This window comes from Haliotis asinina, chromosome 13 (assembly GCF_037392515.1).
Source record: "Haliotis asinina isolate JCU_RB_2024 chromosome 13, JCU_Hal_asi_v2, whole genome shotgun sequence".
In the NCBI taxonomy this organism is placed as follows: Eukaryota; Metazoa; Mollusca; class Gastropoda; order Lepetellida; family Haliotidae; genus Haliotis; species Haliotis asinina.
In genome coordinates, this window is record NC_090292.1 from 53,540,716 (window position 1) to 53,556,380 (window position 15,665).

The 15,665-nt window shown below is 41.5% G+C and overlaps 1 long non-coding RNA gene across 1 annotated transcript; it reads right to left on the reverse strand.

Annotated features, from left to right (window-relative positions):
• Positions 1-7,709: 7,709 nt before the first annotated feature.
• Positions 7,710-9,938, reverse strand: LOC137259911 (uncharacterized). The gene is made up of 3 exons (XR_010954716.1): positions 9,807-9,938; positions 9,374-9,433; positions 7,710-7,721 (listed from the first exon to the last, which is right to left on the reverse strand). It is a non-coding gene; the product is annotated as an uncharacterized lncRNA (long non-coding RNA).
• Between the last annotated feature and the right edge of the window lie 5,727 nt (positions 9,939-15,665).

Sequence of the window (15,665 nt, forward strand, 5' to 3'; positions counted from 1 at the left end):
TCCCATCGCTGTACCATCCAGCAGTGCATTAACAAAACCAGCCTCACATTTCAGTTTCTGTCCACTAACCTTGGCACGCGTAAAATAGATGACGAGATCTTTGTTTTCATCGTACATGCACCATGAGAGGATCATCCGATAAATAAACATGTGCAAAAGTACACAGAAGAATTCTGTCATGAAGAAGAGGAACGAGGCAGGGGAGCTTTGATCCTCCTGGTCAGACGGTCAAGACTCTAAATGCCTGTTTGTTCCAATCAATCTCTCCGAAGGAATAGGAAAGGGCTCGCACATATAAAACATATTGGTGGCTTTGACATTTTACGGGCATAACGCTTAGCTCCACATTTTTTAAAGCGAGACTTATACTCTGCCAAAAGTTTATCTTGAATCTGGGCAGACTGGAGCCTGCCTCCTACTTGCAATCCAAAATGGGTGTAAGCCTGATTTTCCACAAGACGCCCATTAAGTCATCTTCCTTGTAAATCTACTGATCCATCATTAGTTACTTTTAGTTACACGTTTCAAATGAAGAGGATTGCATTTGTCGAATCTGAATGTTGTTCAAAAAGGACTCGACAAGAACAGAACCTGTTCTTTCAAATTGGAGTTCGAGCCACCCATGTAAATAAGATGAGTAAGAGGTGTGAGGGACCTGTTCCGAGGAGGTCCGGGGTGGTAACCCTTCTCTCTTTTGAGCAGAAAACTCAGAAGATTAAAGACAAACACAAAAGCAAGGAACTAAAAGAATATTCTCCTTCTGATTGAAAGAGATTTCGAAGTCTGCATCTGTCCTTGCGAGTACATCTCAAGTTGAGCCGACCAGCAACTCATTAAAGACTTGAGTAAATGAAATAGTCACTCAGGAAGATCAATAAAATACAACACAGACTTCAGAATCAAGTCATGAGGGACAGAGATGTGGGCCTTCTTTAGTCAACCCAGCATCATTACTATTATCACAGAATGAGCCAATAAGCCATCCCACAGAAGATAGATAGATAGATAGATAGATAGATAGATAGATAGATAGATAGATAGATAGATAGATACTACTACAACCACTACCGCCACTTTAGGCATATTCTAAATTATCAGGGTCAGGGTTAGGGTTAGGAATATATATAACATGAGAGAGTTGTCCCCGTTTGTGTGTGTGTGTGCGAGAGAGAGAGAGAGAGAGAGAGAGTGAATGAGTGAGTGAGTGCGTCTGAGTGAGTGTGTCTGAGTGATATAGGTGAGATATGTATGAGGACATGTTATGCTTACTAGCGTTTTCAAAGCCTACTAACAAATTAACACTCAGGTGTAGTTTTCTGCAACACGGTAACTCCTATTCAAACAGACCCTTCTCTTCCTAACAATGTAATGTCGAACAACAACAAATATCATAATAACGACCACAAGTTGCATTGAAGTGACATACCTTCCTAGAGCCCTGGCTTGGAGGTTGATGATGACATGTTCATTTCAGTCCACTCGTCCATCCCTGCACAGTCATCTAGCAGTTGACTAACAACTCTTTGTACTTCCTTTTATGGGACAGTCTGTCCCAATATACGCGATACGACTACAAACTGGTAATATATGTGCGCTTATTCTATTGGAATGTGAATCATATCAAACAGGAACACTTTCCGGATATCTCGTTTCTGCAAATATACACAAATGACACAAATATAATTACTAAACATGGCTTTAACATATTTCCAGCATCAGGTGCTACACTTATATAATGGTTGGTTCAACCATTCAGAGTCTATCTATCTATCTATCTATCTATATATCTATCTATCTATCTATCTATCTATCTCTCTCTCTCTCTATATATATATATATTCTCAGGTTCTCAGTGAGTTGGGAGATTCAGAAGCTGAGAGCCCATGCATAGGATCTACTCTTGCTGGGGTGGATTATGGATATAGAGGTATGTTGTACAGCCATTCGATAGCTGATTACAGGTTTATTTATTAGACCCTGTTGTCACGCTCTAAATTGTGTCTTACTAGAGTGCTGTTCATGTCACCTCATATTACCACTGCAGTATTATTATACCAGTGGCCTGCGGACCCGTGAAGGTCCCGGGGTAGAATAGGCATTCTGCAACACATGCTTGCCATAAAAGGCGACTATGCGTGTCGTAAGAGGCGACTAACGGGATCGGGTGGTCAAGCTCGTTGACTTGGTTGACACATGTCGTCGGTTCACAGTTGCCAGATCGATGCTCATGTTGTTGATCACTGGATTGTTTGGTCCAGTCTCGATTGTTTACAGACCTCCACCATATAGCTGGGATATTGCTGAGTGCGGCGTGGCACTAAACTCACTCACTCACTATATCTGTAGGCTGCGACCTCGGTGTTTATATATGTGTCCAGCAGATCTACCACAAAACGTATTTGTCACAGTGGTGTTCACATTTAGACGGAAGCAAGAACATAAATAATTTTGTCGTTTAATTTCCGTCAAAATCACAAACTATTTGGGATAGAATAGTATGACCAGAAATTATTGAGAATTTTAGGAATGTGTTTAGTGGCATTTCCAGCATAAACATCTTCAACTAGCCATTAAGTATCGAGTTTCATACAAGACAGACAACACCGTTAGTCCTGTTTCATTAGTTTGTAAAGTGTTCTCCCCCTTTGCATACTTGCTAGCAGACGACATTTTCAGTGGTGCTCAGTATGGACGATTTAAAATAGAGGACGTTGATCTTAGGTATTTAAACAAGGACATCAGACCAGCTAAAGTGATTTCAAGCAGACCACCCATCCCATTGTCCACTGTTTATCGTGTTTTGGAAAAAATACCGCGAATGGATATGGCACTGAGCACAGGGACGCGCAGGTAATGCACTCTCGGTGACGGGGTCGGCTTGGTTTTCTTGTTTCTAAAAACAAACGAAGGAGTTTAGAAAACCTATGGCTGGTTATGACTGATAGAGGAACTTTGCATGCAATGGATTGGTAGAGTTCCATCACAGATCATGATCTCTGAACAAAAGGAGCGAAGGTTGAACTGGCATAGACATTTTAATTTTGTGATTTTCTCCGATACAAATTCTGTGTGGCTGTTTCCTTATACTAGGACCAAAAAGGTGAAAAACCTTTGTATCAGCGCAAGAACATGTGGATCGTCTAGACTTGACTTCATTTACATTTTCGCATTGTAGACAGAAGTGGGTGGAAGGGAAAATAACCTTGTACAGCGACTGTGAGACAGACTACATCAACCCACACATGGCACAGGACTAACGGAACGTGGTCTGCTTCCCTGTTTCGGCTTATGGACCATGGGTGCTCATGATGTCAATCACTGGATTCAATCATCCAGACACGGTTATTACAGTTGCTGCTGCATAAATACTGAATCAAACAACATGGCTGCCACTTTCACGAGGGCCGCCAAAATCAAAATTAAAATGGTCATGCAAGCTGATATTTTGTCAGCAATTATGCCATGTGATATATCAAATGAAAGCTCATCTCACAGGAATTCTAAATATAGTGACATCATACCATCTGGCTTTCAAAATGGCCGCCAGTTTCAAACTTGCCCCCATTGTTTGTAAAATGAACAAAATAATTTCACGAAAATAACGCAACCTAGTGAATCAGTTAAATCTTTGCTCAGATAAAGGAGCAGTGAGTGGATACTAGGTGGAAGTTATCATGCGACTGTTAACATCCATTAACACAGGGAGTGGGTTCTGTTAACCTCCTAGCGCCTCACAGGCAGAATGGGTTATACCATCTGAAAACATGTGTGTATGGATATCGGGCATGATGAGAGACCGCCATAATTATCATTATCATTTTCATTATCAAAGACGCCATTCTGCTGTGAGGGATCGGCCACATTACCACGAAGAAGCCTTCTACTCATGTGGAATCATGCCAGTCCACCATTCTTGGCAGAAATCTGTTTGTCGGTAAGGGGACTCTACAGTAATTAATATCACCCTCATAGATTCAGCTTACCAGATGTTTCTTGTGGATGTGGAAAGTGTGAGCGAGTGAATATTGGTTAATGCCACATCGGCAATATTCCAGTTGTTCGTGGCTAGAAAATATTGTTTTTCAATAGACTGTCAATAATAAAAGTGATGTTGAAAATCACTAAAGTATCCCTCACGTAGCACGTTCAAGGGTATAAACCGATGTCTGAAATACAAACCAGTATTTTTTTATTTTTTTTTTGGGGGGGGGTGCAGTTTCATTTCTTTTGCAAATATCAAGTAGCTAGAAACGTTCACATAGAGTAGGAACATCGTCATGTCTCATATGGGAAAAGTCAGCACATTCAAATCGGTAACTGAGAGTAATTGGTCTACATTTATTATGGAAAATGTCGGATCTTCTCCATTTCACTGAAAAGAAAGCATACAGTAACTATGTCCTATACTGAAGCACAGCTTCATCATGACGAATTATTCCAGTAAATGGATTTCGCCCAAATCATGGGTATTAACTGATGGAAAGTGATTCATGAACACATGCTTGTGATGAAGCCGGACAGTTAGCTTTGATTTCTCACGATCTTGAGCATATATCATGTTATTGACGAAAAATAAAAACAACTATAATCCAAACGACAACAATAAGTAGCATTTAGTATAACATTTATTTCGAATGTGCCATTTGCTAGCATGATGGAGAGGGGAGAACTGCACAAAAGCAATTGGTAAACATACAAGTGTGGTCTGCATACATTGATCTAGATCTCAGAAGGATATTTATACACATAAGACCATATGTAAACGATGCACGTGTCTGATGATCATACGTGTATTCCTTAGCTGTTTAATTGTTCAAGCGCTCGGTCGTCATTCAGGCAACCCCGGGCTCCAATCCCCAAACGAGAAGTGTGTGAATGCTTTTGGTTTCCCGGCAATGATGTGGATGGTTTATTGTTTAAAGCGGTGTAAAACCAAACCGACTCACTCACTCAAACAAACTCACGTGTCATCCTCGTGATGTTTGCGAATGGTCACGTGCTGATTTGGCCGGACTAGTTTTCATTGAGGGAGACATTGTTATAAACCAAACTTTCAGTTCTCGTATTTCTGTGTAAATGTTTATGCTTCCATGCAGTCAGGAAATATTTCATGCATTGTTGAGTGACAACGAAAGATATGGTTTAACTCATATATATACTTTCAGTGTCCGTGTATTTTGTTATGCTCGGTCCCACGCACGCACGCACGAACGTACGAACGCTGAATTGCTGGTTTTGTTGTTTAACGCCTCATTCAGCAATGTTCTAGGTATGTGAGAAAAACCGACTCTGGGTGAGATCAGAGAGATGAGATCAAAACACCGACCGTCCCTTCACTTCAATGGACAATAGGTCAAACCACATGTTACATAATATACATCGAAAGACCTTTCTAAAATAATCTGTTTCTAAGGATGTGATAATTTCGAGTATATGTTGTCGATAACAGCAGGAAATCCCCGTTTTCCTTCGTCGGCAACGTCGTAAACGTCTACCGCTACACCTCCATCCCGACATTTCCGACCAGAAGATTCATAAGCTTTGACCGTGGACGTCAGTGGTATGTCAGTGTACCATTCCAGTTCATTAACGGGAGCGTCGTCCATCTTGGCGACGTTGTTGAACGTGTCCTTTGACTGCGTGGCACTTCAAAGAAAGACCAAAATATTTCGTTTACACTGAACTTAGAATCCAACAATACGAGTATTTGCAGTATTAGTAAGAGGGGTAATTGGCTATAAATTCACTTGTCACCACTTTAAAATCACAAAAAAAGACTTCGAATTTCAAGGCATTGGGTACAAGCAAATTTCGATGTAATTGTTAGATTACTTCTCGATTGTTACTGTTGACGCACGCACACACGCACACACGCACACACGCATACACGCTCGTACGATCACTCACTTGTTCTTCCTAAAACGTCGACCATACTTCCAGTACAGGTGAAAGAGGATGATTATGCTGACCACTGCCCAGGACAGTCCAACATAAAGTCCAACGTCAGCATTTCCTGACAAAGACAATGTTATTATGAAACTTTGAAAATGTCTAAAATTAATTGTACTCACCAGAAAGAGTGTGTTAACGTAATCTAGTGAATAACCCTTGGACTGACCCAGAGGAATAGTGTGATGGATGAAGTAATCCAGTGAATGACCCTTGGATTGAACCAAAGAAACAGTGTGTTAACCAGAGAAAGAGTGTGATATATGAAGCAATCTAGTGAACGACTCTTGGACTGAACCAGAGAAAGAGTGTGTTAAAGTAATCTGGTGAATGACTCTTGAATTGAACCAGAGAAAGCGGGTCATATGTGAAGTAATCTACCGAATGACTCTTAGATTGAACCAGAGGAAGAGTGTGATACATGAAGTAATCAAGTGAATGACTTTGGAATGAACCAAAGAAAGAGTGTGATAAATACAGTAATCTAGTGAATGACTCGAACCATAGAAAGAGTGTGTTGGTTAAAGAAATTTAGTGAATGGTTGGAACCAGGGAAGAAAGTTTTAAAGGAAACGCAACCAAGCAGGTGCTGGTCGAACTGCACGACAATTTTTTAAAGGATGTCATATTGGAGAAAAATGAACAGCAATATTCATTTTAAAAGGCCTGGGAACCAGACCCTCAGTCTTACAAAAACTCCCATAGTTATCGTTTCAGAACATGATCGACATGCCAAGTCTCGGGACCAGCACCAGATGGTATCCTTCAGTCTCATACCTCGTCGATTCCAGATCCAAAGAAACACCTTTAGGCACTGACGGTAACGTTTTCATGAAAACAATAACGTTATAGAACGTAACGATCCGAGACGAATTAATTCAACCTAGGTAATTCCGACACATGTCTGTGTCATATCTTGTAACGAATGTGTATCTATGAGAGCAGTTTGTCGACGTGTGTGACCGAGATATCCAAGCAAACCACTCAGCCCAAAGGCGAAATCTGAGGAGCAGATGATACATCTGACGAAGAACACGTACGTGGAAGTGAATGCTCTTTATGAGTGATCTACGTGTCCTTCACATTGCACGAGGGCACGTGTCCATAGGCATACTAATGAACATTACATCAGGCTTTGTGTTGTAGGAGTGAGTGGGACGGGGTTGTGGGGTTTTTTTTGTTTGTTTGTTTGTTTTTATGTTTATTATGGTCGTGTATATGCGCGCGTGCGATCTTGCGTATGCGTGTATGTTCGGGGTGGGGATGGGGGTGGTGAGGGTTAGCATAGCAGCTGTTCACGACAAACTTTTCAGTATGTTATTCATATGCAATAATGGGCAAATACCAGGAACTCAGGCTGTAGGAATGTCATTTCGCCCTTCAGTGTATATGCTATAGTCTTTACTATAAATGAGTAACCAAGTTGTACCTACCACCTGCACAGCCAGTCCCGTAGTGGGAGTCTACACATCCAGACACACAGGATGAGCCCAGCTGACAATATCCTCCATCACAACCACCTGGACATGGCGTACAACCACCCCCGGGACTGTCACATGGTATGTTGCAGCCCATGCCATAATAACCTGTTACACATCCATCCGTGCAGTTACCATTACCATGTTCTGAGAGAACACACATGTTATTCCTACAGTTGTTGCTGCAGTTAGACCTACACTGTCTATCATAATACCCAGTGTTACAGTCAGTGAGGCAGTCCCCTGTCTCTCTGTCACAGTCTGAACAGTGATGGGTGTAATGGCATGGGACGGCTGAAAGTAATTGTGAGGATATTATATTATTGTTTCCTGAGTGAAAATGAACAAACCAAGAACTGGCTCAGCTATGATAAATGGACAACGCGGTATGTTCTCTGGATATGCAACTTCTTCCTTATTATATCAGTGCCGTTCGTCGTAGCTACTGACACCGTTAAAAAGAGGTTGTATATACATAAAGTTCTCCCCGTTGTTCCTTACACCAACTTCAAAATGCCACTTAAAGAAGTTAGGGCAAATCAGTTATGTGAGCCTTTGATACCTTCACATCACCTGACACAGACTGGTGGCTGTTGCTAAAAATGTTAGCAATATTTTCATGAAGAAACGATCCTGTATGATTTTGAAAGATGTGACAAAACCCATGTACCTTTATTTTCACTATCGATATATACCAATATTCTCGTGGGCCACTCAAAAAAAGTGAGCGAGTGAGTGAGTTTCGCTTTAAGCCTCACTCACCTATAGTCCATTTATATATGGGGGCGGTGTGTAAATAATCGAGCGTGGATAAGATAATCCAGTGATCGACAGCATGAGCATGATCTGCGCAGTTGGGAACGATGACATGTGACAACCAAGTCAGCGGGCCTGAGCCCCTGATCCCGGCTACGTTAGTCGCCTTTTATGGCACTCAAAAAAGTATGACAAGTGAGTGGCAATAAGTATCTGAACATCACCCGGCAGGGTGGAGGCCGTTCGTTAGAGCAATCAAGACACTGCCCGGTTTTGAAAGGTATGTTGTCTGGTTATATGTCTGGGCCCCGAACCACAAAACCTTCGTAGAGTTACGACAGGTCGTACAGTTACGACAAGTCGTAGAGTTACGACAGGTCGTAGAGTTACGACAGGTCGTAGAGTTAGGAACGCTTTGTGGATCCGCATGCATTATCTTGCACTGTCAACAAGTCTGTGGAGATATCTTAATGAGAACATGACACATCGACTAAATTCATACACAAATAAACTCATACAATGTTATTTTTAAGCAAGATTCAAGTACGAGAACAGGCCGGAAACGGTTGTTATCGTTTAAAATCACGCGGCAGCAATACTATTTTATCGGACAAGTGAACAGGCAGTACATGTAGATCTATAGGAGATAATTATTAATTTAGTTCTAATCTCGTTTCGACACATTTTTAAGAATAATGCAGAAAGTATGGGGTTCGAACCTACGGCTCTGCCTCTCTAAGACGTTAAATGACACTACCTAGCCAGTCAATATCGTGTTATAAGTGAACGAGTTTTGAATTTCATCCTCCACACATTTCTAATGCCACTTTCTTGGATACTACAATGGCTTGTTCTCAGATATTTTGACCAAGATATGGATATTAAACAGTAAACTCACCCGTGAAGGTCTCGGGGTAGAATAGGCCTTTAGCAACCCAAGCTTACCATGAAAGGCGACTATGCTAGGCGACTAACGGGATCGGGTGGTCAGACTCGCTGACTTGGTTGGCACATGTCATCGGTTCCCAATTGCCCTAATCGATGTTTATGCTGTTGATCACTGGATTGTCTGATCCAGACTCGATTACTTACAGACCGTCGTGATATAACTGGAATGTTGCTGAGTGCGGCATAAAACTAAACTCACTCACTCACTTATATAATAAACTAGTATTACTGCAATGTATTACCTTCTGTAGCCACTTCCAAGCATGTTGTCCATATTATCAACTGTGCAATCATTCTGTACACTAAAATAGAATTAAAGAATTAAGTGATATGATTTTAAACATTTTGGTAAAACATACAAAATATAAGAGCAGATCAAGATCGTGGCAACCACATAAAGACATAGAGGAGTAGGACTAGCCAGCTTAGGTGCCTTCAAATGTATACTTCTCAGGAAGCACAGAATATAATAATGGCGGACAGTGAATACGCTGCATATTGTGCATAATGTATTCATATTTTCAAAATTAACAAAACATAGTTCATATAAATTATGAGCTTCAATATTTACAAAACCTTGACACTCTGCTGTGAAGGATTAAACGTCAATGAACTGCACAAAGTGAAAGTCAAAGGATAAATAATTTATCGGATCTTACAATTGCAGACACTTACTTTCTAGACGGACGCCTACGTTGAATCCTCGTGATGGTCTATGGTGAAGACTCGGAGCAAGACTTATCACATATGCTCAATAGGGCCGTCTACAACTAACACCTTGAACAGTAACAACACGCTATACATCCAAGACCCTTCACATCCAAATTAATCGTCCGCTTCATCAGGAAGATGAAATGTTCAACCGTCACGTGTAAAGGACATATTTCATATACCGAAACCGCATACTACATAATTTTAGCATCATATTATTTTTTGTTCGAAGCAACAATCTGAAGAAAAGTACTTTATCACTTAGAAGAAGTTTATCTGGATTGGGTTATGGCAAATATTTCTGCAAATAGTTTACCAGTGAGGTTGGCACAATCCCCAAACGGCAGCTAAGTGCAACAGTGCTGACAGTTTCACGAATACGGTAGAGATTTAACTTCCAGTTATGCATTGGGTTATCGCTTTCGTTTGAAGGCGTAGTGGTTTGTTAGGATGGCAGTGTGTGCTGGGTTCTCACATTATCTAGGTGTTTAAAGTAGGCGCTGTATTCAGGTGTTCTGGGCTGTACATGTGCATCTTTATCTTACGTCACACATAAATGTCGATTGGCTGAGCGCTCTGCTATTATTTTCGATGTACCCTGTTGCCAATAGCAACTCATTCGGTACTTTGTGGTAGTTACTCCTTTCAACATTAAATGACGCATGATTCACCGGAATTACCGATGCTTTGCGAATGGAAATTGACGGAAGGTAATCTGGTTTTCTTGTGTCGTTCGCCACATCTAGCGATGGTTACGAATACATTTCTCTCCCTGTCGAGTAAATCAATGTTGACAAAACATTCAAATGTGGTCCCTGTGAATATCAGGATGGAGAATTACACCGCGGCGACTTTACTAAGATAACACCTACTGGAGACAACAGCAAGATGCAAGATTCGAACCGTTTGATTCACACAGGTTGAAGTGTACGATCCAATACGCATCCTTCAAACAGTTCAAAATTAGCATTGAGGTGTTCGTTATGATAAACACGTTGTTCACTGTTCTCTTGGGGACCATGGGTAGAGTCCCCTCGACACCTGTTGACAACTTATGTCTATTCTGTAGATTACCAAAAATCGGCTGGGAGATCCAAGTGAACAAGGTTGTCGATGTACCTAGGTGTTATCACTGTATTTAGGGGTACAGGGTCACTTGGTTGTGACTGTATCTAGAGGCACTTGGTTATCTCTGTGCCAATAAGCATATGGGACAGTACTAGTGTTGTCACTATGTCAACAGACACACGGTTGTCATTCCGTCGTGGTGCATATGGTTGGCAATGTATCTAGGGCACATAATTGTCTCTGTATCTATAGGCACCGGTTTGTAATTGTACCTATGGGCACCAGGTTTTTGTCTGTACCTTGGGTGCAGGATTGTCGGGGTATCCAGACGCAGGGGTTACTGCTGTGTCCAAGGCACAGGGTTATCACTGTATCTACGGGTAAAGGGTTGTTGCTGAATCTAGGATCACTAGGTCGACACGGTGTTGTCATTATATACTCCTCAGAAACGTAGGGGCACTGTATTTTCAATGTACAATTGTCACAATTGGGAGATATATGGGATTGAATCAATGTTGATACAATAACAGTGGATGTTTTGAGAATGCATCAGCACATGGATTTCATTCAAAGCAAAGCTGTTTGTTCAGTTATCCCCCTTGTTAGATGAGTAGAGTATGACATGGAAATTTCAGGTTTACAATTTTCTTTCAAAGATGCTGGAAAATTATTGGGATATGGTCTACAGTGACTCATCAACGTCAAGATTTATATTGACACCCCATGCACGTGTAGGAGGCTCCCACGTTGTGCACGTGTTTCCCATGCATAGTGTTTGCGTGTAGTGATAACGTGAAATGATGCTCAATGGATTTTCTTCCTACCAGACTTCAAAGTTCAGGTTCCCCTATCTTGAACACATGGTTTCCACTGTATCTAAGGCACAGTGTCGTGACTGTACACATCAAGGAGCAAATGGTTGTCACTATCTTGGAGCACAGGGTTGTCATCTGAGGGTACGCGGTCACTGTCCGTCAGGGCAGTGTTGTCACTGTATCTGGGATCAGTTGGTTGCCGCACTGTCTGAGGGCACTGGATTGTCGATGTATGTTGGCACATGACTCTCACTGTATCTAGTGCTTTGTGTCCGGGGACACGTGGTTGCTACTCTATCTGGGGCGGGGGGAAGACTAGTGGTTAAACCGTTCGCTCGTCACGACGAATACCTGGGCTGGATTCCCCACATGGGTACAATAGGTGAAGCCCGTGGTAGTGTGTCCGCCGTCGTGACATTTGTGGAATTTTGGTAAAAGCGGCGTAAAATTGAGCTCACTCATAATTACCATGGTTGTTACAGTATCTGGCAGTACAGGGTTGCACCTGTATCTAACTGCGCAGGGTTATGACCTTATGTAGGGGAATAGGGGCGTGACTGTATCTAGGGGTACAGGTTTGTGACTATCTAGGGGCACATGGTAGTGATTATGTAGGGATACAGATTTGTGACTGTATCTAGTGGCACTGGGTTGTGACTGTATCTAGGGGAATAGGGAGGTAACAGTATCTAGGGGAATAGGGTGGTAACTGTATCTAAGGGTACAGGTTTGTGACTGTATCTTGGGGCACGAGGTTGTGACTATCGAGGGGTACATGGTAGTGATTATGTAGGGATACATGTTTGTGACTGTATCTAGTGGCAGAGGTTTGTGACTGTACCTTGGGGCACATGACTGTGAATGTATCTACTGACACAGGGCTGTGACTCTATCTAAGGGCACATGTTTGTGGCTTTATCTAGGGCACTTGGGTGTGACTGTATCTAGCGACTCAGGGTTGTGGCTAGGGGTACAGATTTGTCACTGAATGTAGGGGAGCACACTCACTGAAGGTAATGTAAAGTCAGAGAAATGATTATAGTTAGTTATTGTAGCTAACTTCTAGTTTGACCCATGCCGAGTGCTGCAATGCAGGGACAAACATGCATGCATATCGAGGTTTTAGAGATTAGCGGAGATGCATGCTGTTATGCATTTTGCTTCAGTATCAGGTTCGTGTTTGTTACCGAAAAGTTTCATTTCTCGAAAGTTTTGATCAACAAAGTATGGCCACACAAAAAGAACAACAAATACACGGACACTGAAAGTGGATATGTGGGGTTATACCAGGTCTTTGTTTGTTTGGCAACAATGCGATACATATTTCCTGTGTGAATGCAAGCCTACACATTAACACGAGAACTGAAAGTCTGGTTAATTGCTTGCTGACCATGCAATCAAAAGTACTCGAGCTAAGTGAGGCTGTGTGAGAGTTATTGAGACTGGAGTGAGTGAGTGAGTGAAAGGGTGGGTGGGTGAGTGAGTGCACGAGTGAGTGAGTGAGTGAGTGGGTGTACATAATACATGACTTTACGCCACTTTTAACTCGCAGTGTACCCATGTTGGATCGATTGTATAGCGAGTTAATATGGAGTCCAATAACAGCCATTGTCGTATGGCGGTAACATATAGATATAAATATACACAGTATTCAAAGCGTGGCAAAGCACATTGCGATAACACAACACTGCTTCTAGTGCTCTATATTCCGGAATTCGCCTATCTTTAAACAATTAACTATACACAATGAAGCATATTCAGGACGTGATTTAATACTCTATTCAGGACAGCTGTCCGGGTCGTTTCAACCTACAATTGTTCATTGGACGGAACGCCTCCCATTGATACAAGCGATTCCTTGAAAAGAGAAGTTTCAACACGCAGGGGTAGAGGGTATCTGGCAGTCGACAAACAGAAGAGAAAGACGATCGATATATGTTGTGTTGACACTGCTAATTAATATTCACGATCTAATTAACATTCATTGTTTAGTTCAGGTTGTAGTAAGAGTTACATTTGATAAATACGTCAATCTCTGAATATCAGAACTGCCTGTAACCCCTACAGATAATAAGCTCGCCCACGTTGTATTCTCAGGGAATACGCTCGTCTCGGGAATATGTGATCACGATATGTGGAGAAAGAGGTCGGGGCTTGTTGGAGCAAGACAACCTTTTGCTCGGAGTTACCAGGTGCAGGGTTGAGGAAGGAAAATTAGGATACAGCTGAATGCAATGTTATCAAATAAATCGATTATATTAACGTGTGAGCTGCAGTAGCGAGGGGTATTCTATTTATAGCTGCGTATGTAGGAAGATTGTTACCGAAGTTTTGACTTGCTCAGTCATTGAATTCTGGCGATGGAATAGCCTAGTGGTTAAAGCGTTCGCTCGTCACGCCCAAAACCCGAGTTCCATTCCCTACATGGTTACAGTGTGTGAAGCACATTTCCGGCTTCTCCCGCTTTGAGATTGCTTGAATATTGCTGAATTCGGCGAAAAGATAACCTCATTATGGAAGAATTCAACGGTGAAGCGTATCTCTGTACACACACATCCTGTCAATTTCACATGTCATCGTATCCCAGCTGCCCGAGTAGATGCTCATGATATTGATCACTGGATTGCTTGGTCCAGTCTCGACTCTTTACAGACCGTCGCTATATAATTGGAGTATTTTAGTGGACGTTAAACAACAACAACAAAAAACAATCTAACCTATCAATTGACCACGTGAAGGGGAAGTTTTTCTTCCGGTTCTGAGTCGAAACATTTATTTTCGTACAAATAAAGATCTGTGTTAGGATTTTTTTTCAGCAACCCAGGCATGCTTGTCGTGTAAGTCATTTAGCAGGAACGGGTTGACAGACTCGCCCACGTGATTGACACGTCATCGTATCACAATTAAGTAAATGACCATGCTGTTGATCACTGGATTGTGAGCGCCGTCATATAGTTGGAATATTGCTGAATGCATCTTAAAACAACAAACGAATCAGGTCACCAGGAACATGCAAGCATGCACCTTGACTATAAACCAATATATTAAACAGGACCTAACGGAGTGGATGAGAAAAGCTGATGCATTAACACAAGGAACGAACACATGACACAGCGTCGTGGGAGGTCAGCCTGTCCGCAGAGCGCTATAGTAACAATTGCACAATGGAAACAGACTTTAATGTGTCTGAGTAGGTTAAAACGTCCTTGTGTTTTTGAGATAGTCCCTTACACATTTCTATGTTGAGTGAGTGAGTTTAGTTTTACGCGACACCCAGCAATATTCGAGCTATATGGCGGTGGTCAGTAAATATCGGGTCTCCACCAGACAATCAAGTGTGAACAGCTGAACGTCGATCTGTGAACCGATGACATGTGACAATCAAGTCAGCGAGCCTGACTACCTGATCCCGACCACCCGATCCCGTTAGTCGCCTCTTACGACATGCATAATCGCCAAACACAAATGTATACTTTCATCTTTGTCACTGTTTACCAATGCAACCCTGAGATGTTGCGTTTTTGTTTTTGTTTTTTTTTTGTTTTGTTTTTTGTTTTTAAATTGACAATCACTTCCTGTTTCCCCTGTTACAGTAAAAGGCAGAATAGCTGGGGTTTGAAATAAAACTATTTGACAACAGAAAACAGGATTTGTTTTCTAACAAAGTACAAAACAACAAGACAAGACACCACAACACAATCACTTATCACACTTGAAACTTTCAAATAATTACAGTCAGTTTGTTATGTTCAAGTACTTTCAGCCTATATCTGTCTTCATTAGGGAACAACATGAAAGAATTCAGAAAGTCATATAGAATTTGCACACAAATGTTATAAATCGTATCCTGTTCAGTTTTACTGAATGATATTTTCGTTTCAAATAATATTTTTTTTTTCGTTTGTAAATAATGTCTAATATACATAAAACTATGAGTAAA